This window comes from Megalops cyprinoides, chromosome 20 (assembly GCF_013368585.1).
Source record: "Megalops cyprinoides isolate fMegCyp1 chromosome 20, fMegCyp1.pri, whole genome shotgun sequence".
Classification (NCBI taxonomy): domain Eukaryota; kingdom Metazoa; phylum Chordata; class Actinopteri; order Elopiformes; family Megalopidae; genus Megalops; species Megalops cyprinoides.
Genome location: NC_050602.1, coordinates 19,146,635 through 19,163,274, shown reverse-complemented (window position 1 = coordinate 19,163,274; position 16,640 = coordinate 19,146,635). Strand labels below are relative to the sequence as shown.

The 16,640-nt window shown below is 42.2% G+C and overlaps 1 protein-coding gene across 4 annotated transcripts in view; it reads left to right on the top strand.

Annotated features, from left to right (window-relative positions):
* The window catches only part of LOC118795325 (CUGBP Elav-like family member 5), a 127,582-nt gene that overhangs the window by 74,575 nt on the left and 36,367 nt on the right, over positions 1 to 16,640 (top strand). The window lies entirely within an intron of this gene.

The following is a 16,640-nucleotide window of genomic DNA, read 5'->3' as shown; positions in this document are numbered from 1 at the left end:
CGGCTCATTCCAGCGATGCCCTTCGTTTCTTCGCTGTGGATTTCTGTAGTTGGTGTCAGGATGTAGAAATACGCCGCTGCAGTTTGGGACATTGATTAAATGTCGGCTCTCCTTCACAATGAGTCTCAGGTCTTCGGGTTCTGCCCGTCCCCCAAACCAAAGTGCACCTGAGCCATTTCACTTATGACATCAACAATTGCGCCTCTTCACCAGAATCCGGCAGGTCATGCTGTTTGGGGAAACATCTATGGGTTGGGCAGCCTGAATTCTGAATGGATTCCTATCCTGGCTGAGTAGACATCTCCAGGCTGCAACACTGACATCTCAACACATTGGCTGAAAAGCTGGTGTGGTGACAGTGGGGGTCAGTATGGAAGACTACAGTGAAATGCCATGGCATTCATTTTATATTTGGGGAAATTACCTATGCCACAAGATGGAGCTGGATTATTTTTTCCATAACCATATTGTTTAAAAAAATTCATGAAAAGAAATTCAATACAGACTATTTCTCAGTTTAGATTCCCCCGTCATACTTTGGCTCATATTCTAAGTTACACGCCCACATTTTGGAGGAAAACACCTGAAGATGGAAAGAGAAGCCCATCTAAGTGACACGACACAGCCAGCTCAAGACCGGGATCTGAGAGGCCGGCCTGAGCCCTAGACACGCGGGAGAGATTGATGTCCCATAAAGCGCCATTGATTTTCCCATTGTGGCCGTGCATGCAGGCATTAACGGCAACACTCTGCAGAATGTTCGCTCTCCTGCGAGGCTCCCGCTTTAGGGCTCCCCAGATCACTCTCTGGTCAGCCGGCGGATTTCCGGCAGACGTGTTGAACAAGGGTTTTAGAGTGGTGTGTCACGGCTAACAGCCGGACAACTGTTACTGTGGGAACTGCCTCCGATAGCCAAGGTCACGGCCCCTCCACGACTCAATATCTTGAATGTCGCCCCTTAGGCTCTCTGTCCTGCAATGTACACCATACCGACACCCCCTCCCCACACACCCTCCCATGCCCCCTATCTGTCCCATCCTGTCACCGGTGTGGTATCCAGCAGTGAGTGAATAATTACATTCCTTCACGAGTAGGCGAGATGACACCAGGGACAAGTCCAGTGCTGTCCTCCGGGCCTCCGGGGCCGAAGACAGGAAGGGGGGGGCGGCATTTTTAGTTCATCTCCGGCCCTAATTACTTCATTAATCTCATTAAGTCGATAAGAGGTCAGGGCAGCAGTTTTTTAAAAGTCAGTCGCTAATTGAAAGGAACCAGAAACCTACAGGAATCCCCCCGTCCATGTGGACCGACCATCGCCGCTTATTAAATGCGACTAAAATTCACACGTCCCATGGCTACTGCAAATTGTACGCACATAATTAATCCGTCCATGTATTTCCCCTATGTCAGATTAACTGGGAACAAATCGGTCTGACTTATGCCCGTTTCAAAGTAAATATCCTATTTCTATTCTTTAAATATTACATTTCATCTGTCAGCAAGGACTGATGAAAGAAAGGCCAATTCCGCTCGTCCCTTGATGCGTGAATAGTAATATCAACAGCAGCAGCGTTGAAAGACCGAAGTGTTCATGTATCACTATGCTCTCTCTCCCTATCACTGTGACTTGTACAAACAGGTGCATTTAATATCACATGCAAACAGACAATTACACCTTCAAAGATATCTGACAGTAAAATGTGTGGCTTGAGTCACGGATATCTAGCCATGCTACATATTACAGAGCACTGAGGAATTGAACAGAAATTAATGTGTCACAGTTTAGGGGGATTCAGGGAAACCCTAATCCCTCTTTACCACCAGCATGCTATACTGTGAAATTCAGAAAGTGTTCTTGTTTTGTGTGTCTGTCAAAGGGCTGGTCTCCTTTTCTCTCAGGCCTTGGTCCAGTTTAAGGGCCTCAGTTGGGCATTAAAGATCAGGGACACGGAGAGGGGAACCAGGGGGCGCCGTATAGCACCATGCAGGCTCCTAGTTTTTAGGGTATTGATTTCATTTTAAATGCAAGGGTATGTGTGTGGCAGTGGTAGGAGGGAGAAGCCACCCTAATTTCTGTTTGAGGGGTTGGCCTGCTTTGCTATGCGGCCTCTGAGGCTTTAGTGGAGATCAGTCACCTCAAACCACTTTAATTTCCCCTGCACACCCCACACGCCCTACAGTACGCTCCCCTGCCCAGTCCTCCACCCCGCGTCTCTCTGTCTCCCTCCGTCTCACTGCCGAGGGCCACTTCACAGTGTTCCGTCTCCCATCTGGGTGCTAACACGTGGCCCTCATCGCAGAGTGTCTGTCTGCAAGGCCGTCAGAGTGTGACAGACAGAGACATTAGCGCTGCAAGTCACAAAAGAAGCTCTGTCTGGATTACGCACCAATCCAGGGAGTCCTGCCCCTGCCAGAACACACACACACACACACACGCACACACACACACACAGAGGCATGTGCGCACACGCACACACGCACGCACACTTACATGCACAGGCAAAAACACACACATACACATGCAATCACAGGCAAATATACACACACACAAACAAATAAAAAGCGGTATTGATTGATGTCCTCTGCACTGGACTATCTGCTGAAGGCTGGTACTGAACAGCAGCTGTTTCTGTGCGCTCTGATCTGAAGTATAATAAAAGCTTATTGAGAATCACTGAGATGAAACAGCTCTAAATGCATGGTTCAGATAGCACAGCTTGTTTCATTTACAGGAGAGAGAATTAAAGCAGAGAGAGCACCGTTCTATGCACATTGGTTGCAATAATCAATAAACGGGCAAGAAACACAGATTGCGGTGACACAGAGGCATGCCTGTAATGTGCTTTAAAAGGCATCTGTGGCTGCTCTAGACAGTCATTTAAAATGTGTTGTGTATCTGAATGCATCTTAATATTGGATTGAAGTTCTCTATAAAAAAGTACACAATTATAAAAGAGAAAGGGTTTTCCTAAATGTCGAACGCACAAGTACAGTGATCCGACGCAGCAGATTAATGAGTGTTTGGCATGTCCAACAAAAGGCCATCGCTGGGTTTGATTTTCTCATCGAGTTCCCCAGGGTGACTGTTAAAGACCCAGCTTGAAAAGAATGGCACAGTAATGATGGAGCCAGGTCTTCAAGCTCTGCTGTCTCTGTTTTCAAACCTCAGCTGTGATGTCCCATAGAGATGGGTAAAACGATGGGACACGCTGTTTTTTTTTAACTGAGACCACTGACATGTTATTTCTTGATTGGACAGAAATACGAATTTAATTAGAAGAACTCTATACACAGGGGATAAAGTAATCTAGTCACTGGACCAGCATGTGTTTTTTTCACTGTTTCTTGCTGACACGTGCCTTTGTACTGTGATATAAACTGCATTTCCACAGATCCTTGCAGTCTGGTTGTCTCACTGCCCTGGGTCACTGACACTAAAGCACAGCACCACCCCCGAACTCCCATTTGCTCCAAAAAAAAACAAACTAAAGCACCAGCAGTTAACATAGCTGAGGGAAGCCTGCTTATTGCAAAAGCACCTTTGTAACTCTGCATGCAGGCTTTCAAAAATGATTTTTAAAAAAATACCTTAATCTAAACAGTTTTAATAACTGGTTTTAAAAAGAGATGGAACATATACAAGAACGAGTAAGGGTGACATTATAGTTTTCTGTTAGATGGTCTTTCAGACAGTGGCCATGCACACGTATGTCTTTGGAATTGCTCATGTCTGTGCAGAGACCCCTGTAACAGGCTAACCTCTTAAGGTCAAAGGTTATGTTGGACACACAGGAAAATGGCCAGAAATCCCCCTGGTTTCCCTGTGGGACTGTGGAGCTATATTTCCAGTGAGTAGATGGCACTGTAATACTGAAAAGTAGTGGCGTGATCCAAGTCTCGTTCCCAGGGTTACCCAGTCCAGAAACAGCCCCCCCCCCACGTCATGCTTAATCACACACCCCCAATCACTGAAACAATCAACTCGACACAAAAACCCTTCAGCTTCTGTGCCGACGCCTCCCTCCCGCCCCCGCAACATACAGTACACACGCAATTCTAATCAAATTCTGCCTCCCTCTCTGTTTTCCAAATTACTGAGGTTCAATTTATTGTTTCATTTCCAGAACTGTAAATTAACAGACAGCTGGTGCCCATCTGTACACAGCACATAGCATCTACACACACATGAACAGAGCATTCTTATAGCTGTACTGAATGATGCACCTAATATTTCCTAACATCCAAGGGTACAACCTTGTAAAATATGTATGACACCTTATTAGTCTGAGGCACTTTTACAGCAAAAGGGTACACAAGGGTGCATTCCTATAAGAAGTAATTTTGTTGTGCCGTTTTTTTTGCCAGGTTAACCTTTTCTGTGTTCCATAAATAGTTTTTTTTTTTTCACATTGTGTAGAGGACATAAACTGTAATCCTAGCACCTTGTAAACTGTACAGGTGTGTGTTATTAATTTTAATATACAGAATAGTGAATAATGAATAATGAATTGTGAATACTGCTTTTGAACAAAGGATATATAGTGTATTTTCCTCCTTTTTCTCCCCACTTTGGCTATGGACAATTGTACTACTTAAGCTCATCCCACCACAATGTCTGCTCTCGTGGGGGAGTACAGCGTGAGGCGACTGTAATCATCTACACACCAATGTGGCTAATTTCACACTGGTGCGCTGTGCACCAATGGTACACTACAGTAAGGTGCCCCCCAAACTGGAAGATAGGCCCTCATCCACTGGCATCAAGTTGAGTGACCTCAGATGAGGCCACTGCCTCTGTGATTGAGGTGGGACTGGAAATTATTCCAGGCAAGTTGATTGGTTGGCTGTGTCGTTGTGACCTCACAGTCAAATTGTATTAAAGCAGTGCTGCAGGCTGGGTACTGTGTCATTATTTCTTGAGCTGTTGCAAATATTACACTGCTGTTACACTATACCCAGGTTGCAGAGCGACTTTGTCTAAGCCGGGGCATAAATTAGATGTTAATTTATGTCAAATATTAGCCTGCTTCGTGGATCTACTTTAGGGAGAAAGAGGAAGAAAGTAAGAGAGAGGGGAAAAAACCTGAGTGAGAAAGAGAGAGCATATGAGAGCATATGGCTTGTCCTTGCCTGTAGGCTGGTGTCCTGTTGTAGCTCAAATGGCCTCCCTGTATCCAGAGCAACCTATGGAACAGTAACAACAGCACATAAATTTTTGTAACACTGATTCTGCCTTGCTTTTAGGCAGATAAGTTCTCAGAGCACTCTGGGAGGAAGAAGATGAATACCATATCAATTCACTGAGATTCAATTTTATGACGAAAATGGAAATACATTTGGGCATTTAGACAACACTTTTAAAAAAGCTGATATTAAGATATTCCCTAATGGACTTTTACAGAGCACAGATTTTGAGTGTGTAAAACAGGCGTGGTTCAGAGGCTTTGGCCACTTTGGGTTATGCTTTATTTGTGCCTTTTCCCATTCAATGGTCAAGCAAACGAGTGAGCAACTCTGTCAGTCACCTAGCCAGTAAGCCAGTCAGCCAGCTACCTAGCCAATCAGACAGGGGCACTACTAGTTATTCAGCTACAAAGTGACTGTTGACGTCATAAAATTTGAAGGATTTCTAATTTTATGAATACTACATTCTATACTGTGATGCAGTAATTTATTTGGTTGTTAAATGGCACTGGAAAAACTGGTTTGAATTCCACAACAGCCTCTCCAGAGCATAATACTGAACTCACGTCTGACCCCACCAAGCCTGATAAAGCGATAATACTCTAAAGAAACCCTCTGCACAGCTTTTAAAATGCCTTCTGCCTGCTCCCTCCCTTTGAACTACTCTCAGTACCTCTTAGAGCTACATTATTTATGATCTGCAGTGCAACCCCAAAAGCACATTTCAGTCGGGCCCGGTGCGCACCTGTGTCCCCAGGCCGACACCCCTGCTGTGATCACGCGCAGCACAGGGCCAGTGATTACACACCTGCCACTCAAATGACTGCACATGGAATGGAGAGAGGGAGAGAGAGGGAGGAAGAGAGGAAGACAGTGAGGGAGTGAGGGGGAAAGAGAAAGCGAGAGACAGGGAGAGGAAGACAGGGAGGGTGGGAGAGGGAAAGAGAGAGAGAGGGAGGGAGAGAGAAAGGGAGAGAGAGAGAAAGAGAGAGAGAGGGAGAGAAGAGGACAGCGAGGGAGTGAAGGGGAAAGTGAAAGGGAGAGACAGGAAGAGAGGTGGAGAGAGGGTGGGAGAGGGAGAGAGAGAGAGGGAGGGAGGGGATAGGGAGAGAGAGGAGAGAGAGGAGAGATAAGGAGAAGGAGGAGAGAGAGAAGAGGGAAAGATGACAGAAAGAGAAATGTAGGATCTGTGGGGATTCAAAACTGTTGCATTTGGTGGAATTCTTTTGTCTTGGATGACCACAGTGCTTAAGTGAACAGGGAATGCATTAATATTCATAACTCCTTCCTAATTATGATCATACCATCATATTCACAGAATTTTTAATAAGAATTGATTACCTGTATGGCAGTCAGAGTAGCATTCATTTAGGTCCAACTGAGGTGTGACATATCTTTAAACAATCTCTGGTAAGTACAGGAAGGGTATTGGTAAACAACTTAATGTGCTTATTGAGGGTGACTTACATAGTTAATGTGTTACATACGATCCTGTGATACTGCTGGATCATCAGTTAAGGATTTCAGTGTAACTGCATTGCACAGTACAACGGCATTGGCAGCATTGGAATAAAATCTGCAACATTCTTGTTACAAGCCCAGCTTCTCGGCCACCACCCCACAGAACACTGCCCAGTTACTGAAAGATGTTTAAAAGTTGCTTTCCCTGGGGAGCAGGGCTGGGATGTTCCTAATTGCTCATTTGCAGTAAACTGTGAGTCTCAATGAGATGAATGGCTCTGGTGTGAGGAATTCCAACGCCTGATCAAAATGTATCCTACACAATCGACTTCAAAGAGTACTTTGATGTACAGCAGGGATGCAGCTAGCAAGAATTATTAGCATCTGAATGCTCCATATCCTATTATATAAACTGTTCTTATATTCTGAAAGATATAAAAAAAGAACTGAAAAAAGAACTGTTGTTCACCCTACAGAATTTAAGGAAACAGACTCAGAGTCTTCTCTCCAAACAAAAATATGAAGTTTTACAATATGTTATTATTATTATTATTGTTACAATTATAATGTATTGCACTGGCAAATTATTTTATTCACGGCAAATACAGAAGTCACAGTGTAGAAACACATAGCAAATAACTACAAGGCAAAAGCACTGCGGTAAGAGTACAGTACAACCTTCAGCATAGAATACCTCGGCCGCAGCACAGAGCCATTTTATCCTAGATGTCAAAGTGACATGACTGCTGGCCAGCTAGCAGTGTTTCATTCCTGGGCTTATTGAAATGAATACAGAGTACTACACGTGTGGCTGCTTCTTTACAGATGTCTAGCACAGAGCTGTGCTGTTGCACAAGGACACATCTGTCTTGGGAGGACTGCGGCATGCATGCCTTTGTGTCTAGGAACAAATCCTACATAATTGATGACTTAGTTTTTATTTTTCAGTCTGTAGTGAACTTGCATGGGCAGGTAAGGTATAGAAGGGATGCGTGTGCAAGTTCATCACAGAGTGAAAAATTCATAAGGTTCAAATGCGCGTTGTGTTGACACAAATTCAGAAATGGGTCATTTCAACATGTTGAAATTCTGGGACGGTAAAAGTATGTATGAGGTGTTAATTAATAAAATATTTCAGATTTCCGCACAATGTATTGGGCACACAAAGCAGGAAAAAAAATAACTATTTACCATTATTTTCTTATGTTTTTTTTCTTTTCATTCACACTCCAGTGAAATGTACCACAGTAGTTCTTTTGAGGATATTTCAGCCCATGGCATTCTATGGATACGATCAGCATTTTTTCCTGAATTCCTAAAAATGCATTACTCTCTCCTCATTTCATTATCACTCGAACAGCGTGATGATTTCCAATGAATGCTGTAACCTGTCTTATTAAACCACGTTATAATTCAGCAGACGACAACCTTAGCCCTTCCTTAGCCCCTGTCCTTTCCACCTCCAATTTCAAGTGATAGTCCCGCTGTTGAGTGGTTAGAAGGCTGATTTGGTTGCGCCGAATGAGCGTGTTCCTGGCAGAGGTATGTGCTCTTGGCAGATGTGATGCGCTGCGAGCAGCAATATTGTGAGAAAAGGGTCCCCCAGCAGTCATTAGCGTGTCACCAAACAGATGACCTGACACGTTATTGCTGTAATAAAAAAAACATTCATTTTTTTGAGGCATTGATTTCTCTTATTTTCCACCACAAAGTAAATGTGCTGTAGCTCAATAAAGCTCTCTGTGGTCTTTGTGCCGCAGTGTTGCGCTCAGCTCGATTCGTTTTTTTTTTTTTTTTTACTTCAAGCACTAAATAACTGTCTCGGATGGCGAGCGCTGTAAGCGCCTGGTGTAGATGCTTCTCGGGAATAAGGCAGAGGCAGGTAATACTGAAGGGGTCTTTGCTTTCAGGAGACACCAGTACTTCTGCATCATATCTCACAGTTCATCCTGAATTTTAAAATTCACTGACTAAAATAAGCCAAGTGTTTGGCTGGAATAACCAGACCAGAAACCAGAGCAATTTGTATTACATTTAGCACAATGTTGGCTTTGCAATTCCAGTTTCATTTTGTGGTACCTGATGTTTTTTTTTTGTTTCTCTCAGAAAATATAATTAATTACAGGCTCCTGTGAGATTCACATGTTCAATGATTATAGTATGTTAAGTATGTTAAGTATGGACCTGTTTCAAAAAGAGACAGGAATGGATGTGTCCTTGTGCAAGGTGAGATGTATGTCTATTGGAGAATTTGCCTGTCTGATTGGATCTAAGGCTTCTGCCGCTCTGTAGTATTTGACATTATTTAGTCGCTTAGCAGATGCTCTTATCCAGAGCTACTTAACTAGCTTACATTTTATACAGCTGGATATTTACAGAGGCAATTCAGATTAAGTACCCTGCTCAAAAATACAATGGTAGCTGGGAATCAAACCTGCGACTCGGCTCCTTAATCTGATACTGTCTGCTTTCTAAAAGCCATCTAATGAGGAAAACCGCTGCTGACAGAAGGGGTCATAAAGCCTTGTGCGTTTAATGTTAGGAATCTAGGAAAAGTTCATTAGGATGTGTGTAAAGAAGAGGGTCATGCTCTCTGACCTCTAATCTTTGACCTCTGAAGAGTAGCCCTGTTCTAGTGTCAGTCCCTAGTGTGTGCTGTTTGTGTGGGCTCTCTCTCTCTCTCACACACACACACACTCACGCACACACACACACTCTCTCTCTCCCTCATTATTTCAGAAAAGCTTTTCCACTAAATTAGTCATCCAGAAGAACATGGCTGTTGCATAGCAATGAAACAGCATTTTATTTGTGTCTCAAATTCTATTTAAATAGGGTAAACATGCTGCTGGCCTGTACTGAGGCACGTCGTATTCTTAGCGTTGAGCGTGTTTCCTGTTTGTTCCTACTGGAAAGAACAGAATTTGACCCAGCACAGGCATAGGACACTGTAGTGGTACGCCATCTCTCGTGGTGACCGACCAACACGCTGCGCTTTGATATATTTATCATTTTGATTAACAATAACTAAATATGTTTGTAGCCAACGATAATAAACTGAATTCCTGTGTGCTACCTTTTGTGTAAGTCACTCTCCTAATGAAGGTGTACGAGGTAGCTTCCAGATTTGTGGCACAGAAATAATGGTGATTTATGTAGGCCAAAGTGTGTGAGCGTTTTCAGTTGATTCCCTTGAATGCACCCGAAAAGTGCCTCTCAGTTGTGCAAATGCCGTTTATTTCGCTGAAATCTATAAACGACAATATAATGCTATGCAACATTCTTAGGAAGTTGAATGGAAACAAAATACTCCTTTCTCCAACATGCAATTTTTCATACACACAGTACATATGGGGTTTATAGTCTCTTACAGCACACTAAACTGTACACTGTAGAATATGTTCACATCACATACACAGCCACACACACACACAAGTCTTGTGTTAACATGGGGGTGTTCTGTGATGGCAGTAATGGATGCATTAAATAAAAATCAGTTATGTCTGTAGTGCAGCAGTTTCCCTCTTGCAAGAGAATTTCTGAATGCACATATGCAAAATTTATATACATAAAATCATGAAATCAGGAACAATGACAAGCAGTTTTACTTCAGTACAGCCCTTAGCCTCTCTCTCTTAAACGATACTAACTTACGAAAAATATTGGCCTTTTCATTTTTTTTTTTAAGAGAATGTGTGCCGAGGATATTGTGAAGAAATACAAACCACTAAGCTGTCACACATGCCAAAAACAAACAAGCAAACAAACAAAATCTCTCTTAATTAACGGTGTTCCCAGCTGACATGTTGCAGAACAAACAAAACGAAATGTGTGAGACCATAGCTGAAAATGACAGAAACATCTGAGAGACCCTAGAGATTAGCTTCCTTGGGAAGACCATCCTCCATTTTCACAAGTCCAGCAGTTTAGCAGTTTAGCAAATCTTCTATATTTCTTCCAACATGAAATGACAAGGCTAAAAAAATACATTTCTTCTATAGCATTCTGTTGTGTCTGCTGGATTCTGTGTTTCTAGTGCAGATGGACTATGCTTACTCCTTATGGGCTGGGCTGACACAGCCTACTTATCAGCTTTGTTGACAACTTTTTCCTCACTGGAACTCAATAGAGGAACTGTGTCATCATGCATACATGGCAACATCATTCTGCATCTATTACAACTTTGTTACATGTCTGTGTATATGCCATGGCTTGTGCACCCATCAATCTCTTATTTACTGTAGTGAATGCAGGAGAATTGCACAGAGGCAGTGCGCTGTTTCAATCCATTCACTTTGCAAAGTTCCCAAACCGATCTTAAACAGCAGCCACTTTCAGGAAAAAAAAGGCGCCAACGAGTTCGGAAATGTAACCAGGTATAGAAACCAAATCGCCGAGATGTCAGCTCCGCTTATCAGAACAGGAGGGTGTGGTGATTAGTGGAGTAACAGCAGAATACAAAAGCAGCATGTGTGAATAGTCATTTCCAAGGCCTGTTCTCACTGCTTATAACCAGAGAGGACATGAAACCCTTGGAATCTGTGGACTCTGTCCTCTGTGTATCGCCCCGTATTGGTGGGAGTTTTGTCATTTATGCCCCTCTGGCTGGTGTGTGTGTGTGTGTGTGTGTGTGTGTGTGTGTGTGTGTGTGTGTGTGTTTTAGCTGGGCAGGACCATGGACAGCTCCTTCCCTGTCTACAAATTCAGAGTGGGGATGTTCACGGCAACAGCTCCCTCTTACTGTAAGATACAAATGAAAAGGGTCTTGAATTTGCTGTGATTCACTGGGCTTTTTTCTTGTCAGTCTGGAAATGACTGTCCGATAGCCCCCATGCCTGTAATATTTTGAAAAATATTGCAGAGTAAGTACAGGGGTCAATTTAACTACACATTTTTGGGGGCATTTGGGGACATTTTCAATTTCTGTCCATATCTTAAAAATTAATCCCAATGGTAAGAGAAAATGGGAGAAAAAGGTCAAAGTTGTTGGTGTTAACAGCAATATAAATGCTCTTTAATTTATTCACCAATGTTCTAAGCACATCGTCCAGGTCAATATCTAGCTGGTGTACAAATGTGTATTCTTTAAAATCTTTTGAATCTTGAAATTTTGGCTCTCTGTTTATAATTTCACCTCACTAAGGCACAATGCATGAATATATTTATGTTAGGGGCCTTTCAAATGATGATTTTCACTTTGACAGTCTCTTTATCATTTTATTAGAGCCTTCCCTTGTAAACTAGACACAAAGATTTTTTTCTTTTTATTGCCAGACTGTTTTTCGTTTGCTTTGAAATGAGAACTTCATGCTTTCATTATATTGTCATAATTCATAAGGATGTGTTAGAGTTTGAGTTTTATTATTACTGAAGAAGAATATAATTCATTTATTATAAATTCTTGACTATGCCTCTGAATTAATTTCTTGATCTATCTGATAATAAAACAGCAGTAAGTGTATGACTTGGAAGATGATGAAATTAAAATGGGAGTGGGAAGGAAAACTAGCTCTTTATTAAGACACACACACACACACACACACACACACACACATAGGCAGACATGCATGCACACAGACACACACACACACACACAAATACCATTTCGAATCGCAATGATAAGCTCTTAAAACAATACCGAGCATTTTACTTTTTTCAGCTCACTGCAGATACAGGAAATGAAATTTACCAGGCTTCATGCCAGGATCCAGCTACAGAATTATGAAGACAGTCATGTGTGCTGCATTTCATATTTCATACATTTTAAAGATACACATCTCGCCACCTATTCTAGTGAGCTCTGCATTGAACAGAAAGAACAATCGGAGACCCGTCCCACCTCACAGCCATTAATATTCACATGTTGGTGAGGGCACATGAGCGTAGCGTTCTCGTTGCACAGACCTGGAGAGGGGTTGGCATGTAATAACGGGGACAGCCATATTTCGGTGTGGCCCTGTCTGTTCCATGCGTTTCTCAGAGATTGCGTTCCTCTCGCATCTCTGGCAGTCGTGCCTCACTGATGCAGGTGCCCTGTTATTCACTGCGTTGCCTGGCTAATTTGCGTGCTGTTACAAAACATACAAAGATGTCAGACGGGAGATGAGCCCCCCCCCCCCCACCAACTCCTCTCAGCCTCCCCAGGATCATTAATCTGTTGGATGGTGTCATCTCCTGGCACACGTAGCGCTGTCAGAAAACTGCTGCTTTTAGCCCGTTTTACCTCAACTATTTATTTTGCGTTACAGACTGCGCTCGTCACCAGAACCCAAAAAAAGAATGTGGAAAAAACAACGGAACGGCGCCCTAAGGGGACGGGGACGAGCGGAGAAACGAAAATAAGAAATGGCAGGAGCCGTCCCGGAATTGATTCCTGAATGAGAATATTACTGAGTGTGATAAAATAGAACAGAACGGGCTGCTCACTACTTTGAAGACGTAGCGGTAAAGCATTTAGTTATTCGCTTCGTAAGACACACGTAATGCTTCACAAGGCTTGGTGTAAGCAATCATAAATTATGATAATGATACAACTGCAATAATTTCAACCACCCAGGTTCAGTACAATAAAAATATTAATAATATATTTTAGAGAGTATTTTTTTTTTTACCTCAGTCAAGATATTGAAAATACGTAATTATTTCCATTTAGATATATTGCAATATATTTCTGCTTTGTATTAATATATTTTAAATGTATTTGCAATATATTCTTGAACCACCTTTTTCCTGATACATTTCAACATATTTCATTTTCATATGGGAGGGCAGGAATATATTCAGGCAATTAAACTGGGTAATGATTATATGACCAGATTTAGAAATTTACTAGGAAACTGGTCTATAATGACAAAAGGAAGTCTTTATTTCAATATATCATCCAAAAGAGGGCATCTCCTACAGTACAGTATCCCCATTCATAAAGTGGGACATTGGTTATCTGCCTGACCTAGAGGGACAACTATACCCCACTGGTCTACCAGCACCACTTCTGACAGCAAGCGCTGACCAAAACCAATCCCACATACTGTAGCTTCAGCTATCAGGCAGGAGAAGGCTATGGGATGATGTTTCTTTATAACAGCTATTGCCACTTCTGATGTTGTGGTTCATTTCAGTGCCATTAACTCCAAATAGGCTCTCCTAAAGCTGTGGGAAATGATATTCATTTCAGTGTCATTAATTCCAGAGAGCCACTGCTGAAATGGTAGGCATTGATGGTCTTAAAAAACACTGCAGGTATAAATGGAGCACAGTGCTGGACATAGTTTCAGTGGTGCAGTGCATGGATGCTACTGTGTGAGGCTGGGGATTGCAAATTACATCTGAGATTCCACATTGAAAGTATCCTTTATATGGTCTCTGACGAGCGGCATTGCTCTCTGGAAAGGTCAGTTGATAACTGCAATTATCCTAATTGCTTGCTTATCAATAATGGATTCCAAGTTCACAGGAATCCATACATTGCCTTCCCTTCAATTTACTTTGTTAGAAATGGAAAGGCACACAAGGGAGCTAATGGCATTCAGACATAGAGCCAAATACAAGCCAAGGCTGACACGACTGCTAAACTTCAATAGCAGCATTGATCAAGAGTCCAATATCCTTATTGATCACAGACTGATAATTAGAAGAGATGACATGGAATAAAATATGGCAAAATAATATATTTTGTGTGTAATACGAAGTTTAAAAATAACAAAAACAACTTTCAGCTAATGCTGTGTGGGATTCATTTGCAGGCAATCATGTGGTAATTAAATTTTACAAGGATAAATCCTTGGAGCTGTCATTGAAGTCTAGACAGGCTATTATATAACGCGTGTCCTATCTTCTCTCACTGTGGAAAAAAAAAATTATGCAATAGCTACAGCATGACAATATGAGAGTTGCTCGCAAATGGACAATGTAATTTGGGTCAGATTACTAGCGTGTGCAGTTTGTGATGCCAGCCCAGAGGAGCTCTCAAATGCTCCACATACATTCCTAATAATGCCTGCCTAGGGACCATCTGAAAATATCACAGCTTTACTGCACCTGATCAAAACTGAAAACTTAAACGGAGACCATTTTCTTTTTTACTTTCTTATTATTTTGATTCACCTTTGGTATCAATGGTGACCACCACATCAGATATTATTCTGCCGGTGACATTTTTCTGCTGTGAGCATCTCACTGTGGTAGTTTCATTGCAAAAAGCATCATCGAGAGAAAACTTGGTGAACAGTTCATGGGTGCAGAGAGAGAGGGAGAGGAAAGAAGAGCGGGAGAGAGAAACAGTGAGGAGAGAGAGACAGAAAGAGAGAGAGAGAGAGAGAGAGAGAGAGAGAGAGAGAGAAAAAATTTGGAAGAAATGGGGTTAGAGGGAATGAGAATATGAAATGCATGAGTTAGTGCTAAAGACAGATTGGAAATAGCCAAGCAGTGAAGTTAGTTTAGAGTAATTTCATTAACATTGTAATCACAAACATTGTAGCATAAGCACTCAGCTTTAATCAACACCAACAAAATTTCATAGATTTCTTGTGTGTGGTTTTTTGCTCAGAATATACTATTTAGAAGGAATTCACATAAACATTCAGGATGAATATTGACCCACAACTAATCTTTAAACAACCAAGTGAACAAATAAACTAATGCCCCTTATGTGTGCAAAAATTAGGCTGATGTTCCCTCAACCATCTGTGAAATACGTCTTTAATGTATTACAGTACTTCACAACAGCAAAACATGCCTCGGAGGTAGCACTAAAAAATTAGGTCACTGCTCTCAAGAATGAATTTGAATTCAGCAGGACTCATTTATTTATAGTTCAATATGAAAATGCCATGGATTTCTCTGAGCTTTGGTTTTTAGATGGATGCTCTTAATCACCGCTGACTGCGGTGGCGCAGTACTTTTCCAGCTTTACTTCAACACAAAGAACGTGTCAGGGTAGATGATGCAGGGGACGCATAGCTAACGACAGGAATCTTTCATTTTTGATGATTTATTAAGAAATTGCATTGTCATTAACAATGGAGGAAGGACAAGTCACGCAAGAGCACGTAATGCCTGTGAGGGAAAGCGGGAAGTGAAGATTCTGAACATACAGGAGGAAAGAAACTGACCCCACCCATTTCTCATCAGCTTCTCCACCCACCTCCACTTACTCCACCCAGCCACTCCACCCAGGAAGCGGCCCCTGCTGCTCCTCTACTCAGACTACTGCAGTTCAATCATTGTAGACAATATCTGCCCCCTTCAAACAATCTAGCACTCCCTCCCTACCACTTTTCTCAACTCCTACTAATTAAAACTCAACAACCACTCCCAACACCCATAACCTCCCCCTCTAACACCCCTTGTACCCATAACCCTTGAACAGCATCTTAAAACACCCCCAAAGCCCTGTACTTATAACCCCTTTCTTTGTCTGTAGTATCATGGGCACATAGTTGTGTAGGTATCACGTGTTTCAAAATGTGTGTGTTGTAGGTTTTATAAACGTGTGTGCATTTTGGTATGCGTATGTGCATACAGGCACATATGTACATGCAAGACTTGCATGTATGTATGTGTGTGGGTAGATCTCACATGTATGTGCTTATGTGAGCACCTGTATTCTTGCATACATGCAAGCACATACTTGTTTTCCTTTGAATGCGGTGCAGTATTAAAGAGAACCAACTGGATTCTAGATAATAACTAAGTGAATGTCAGAATTTACAGCATTCATCTTTACATGCGACACTTCATTTCCAAGGTGCTCAGCAAGGTGTGACTGAGGCAGAACCTCACGTCTGCAGGGATAAATATCTCTCCTTCTTTTTCTGATAGTCTGCAGCAAATGAAGCAGTGTCCCTGGCAGTGTAAGCACAGAGACAGCGCTATGCTTCACGCTCGCACTCCAGCATCAATATCCACACACACACACACACACACACAAAAGAAAACAACATGACTGCACTTATTATCCGGTGCCGCACGCTGAAAATGTGCTTGGAGAAGCGACC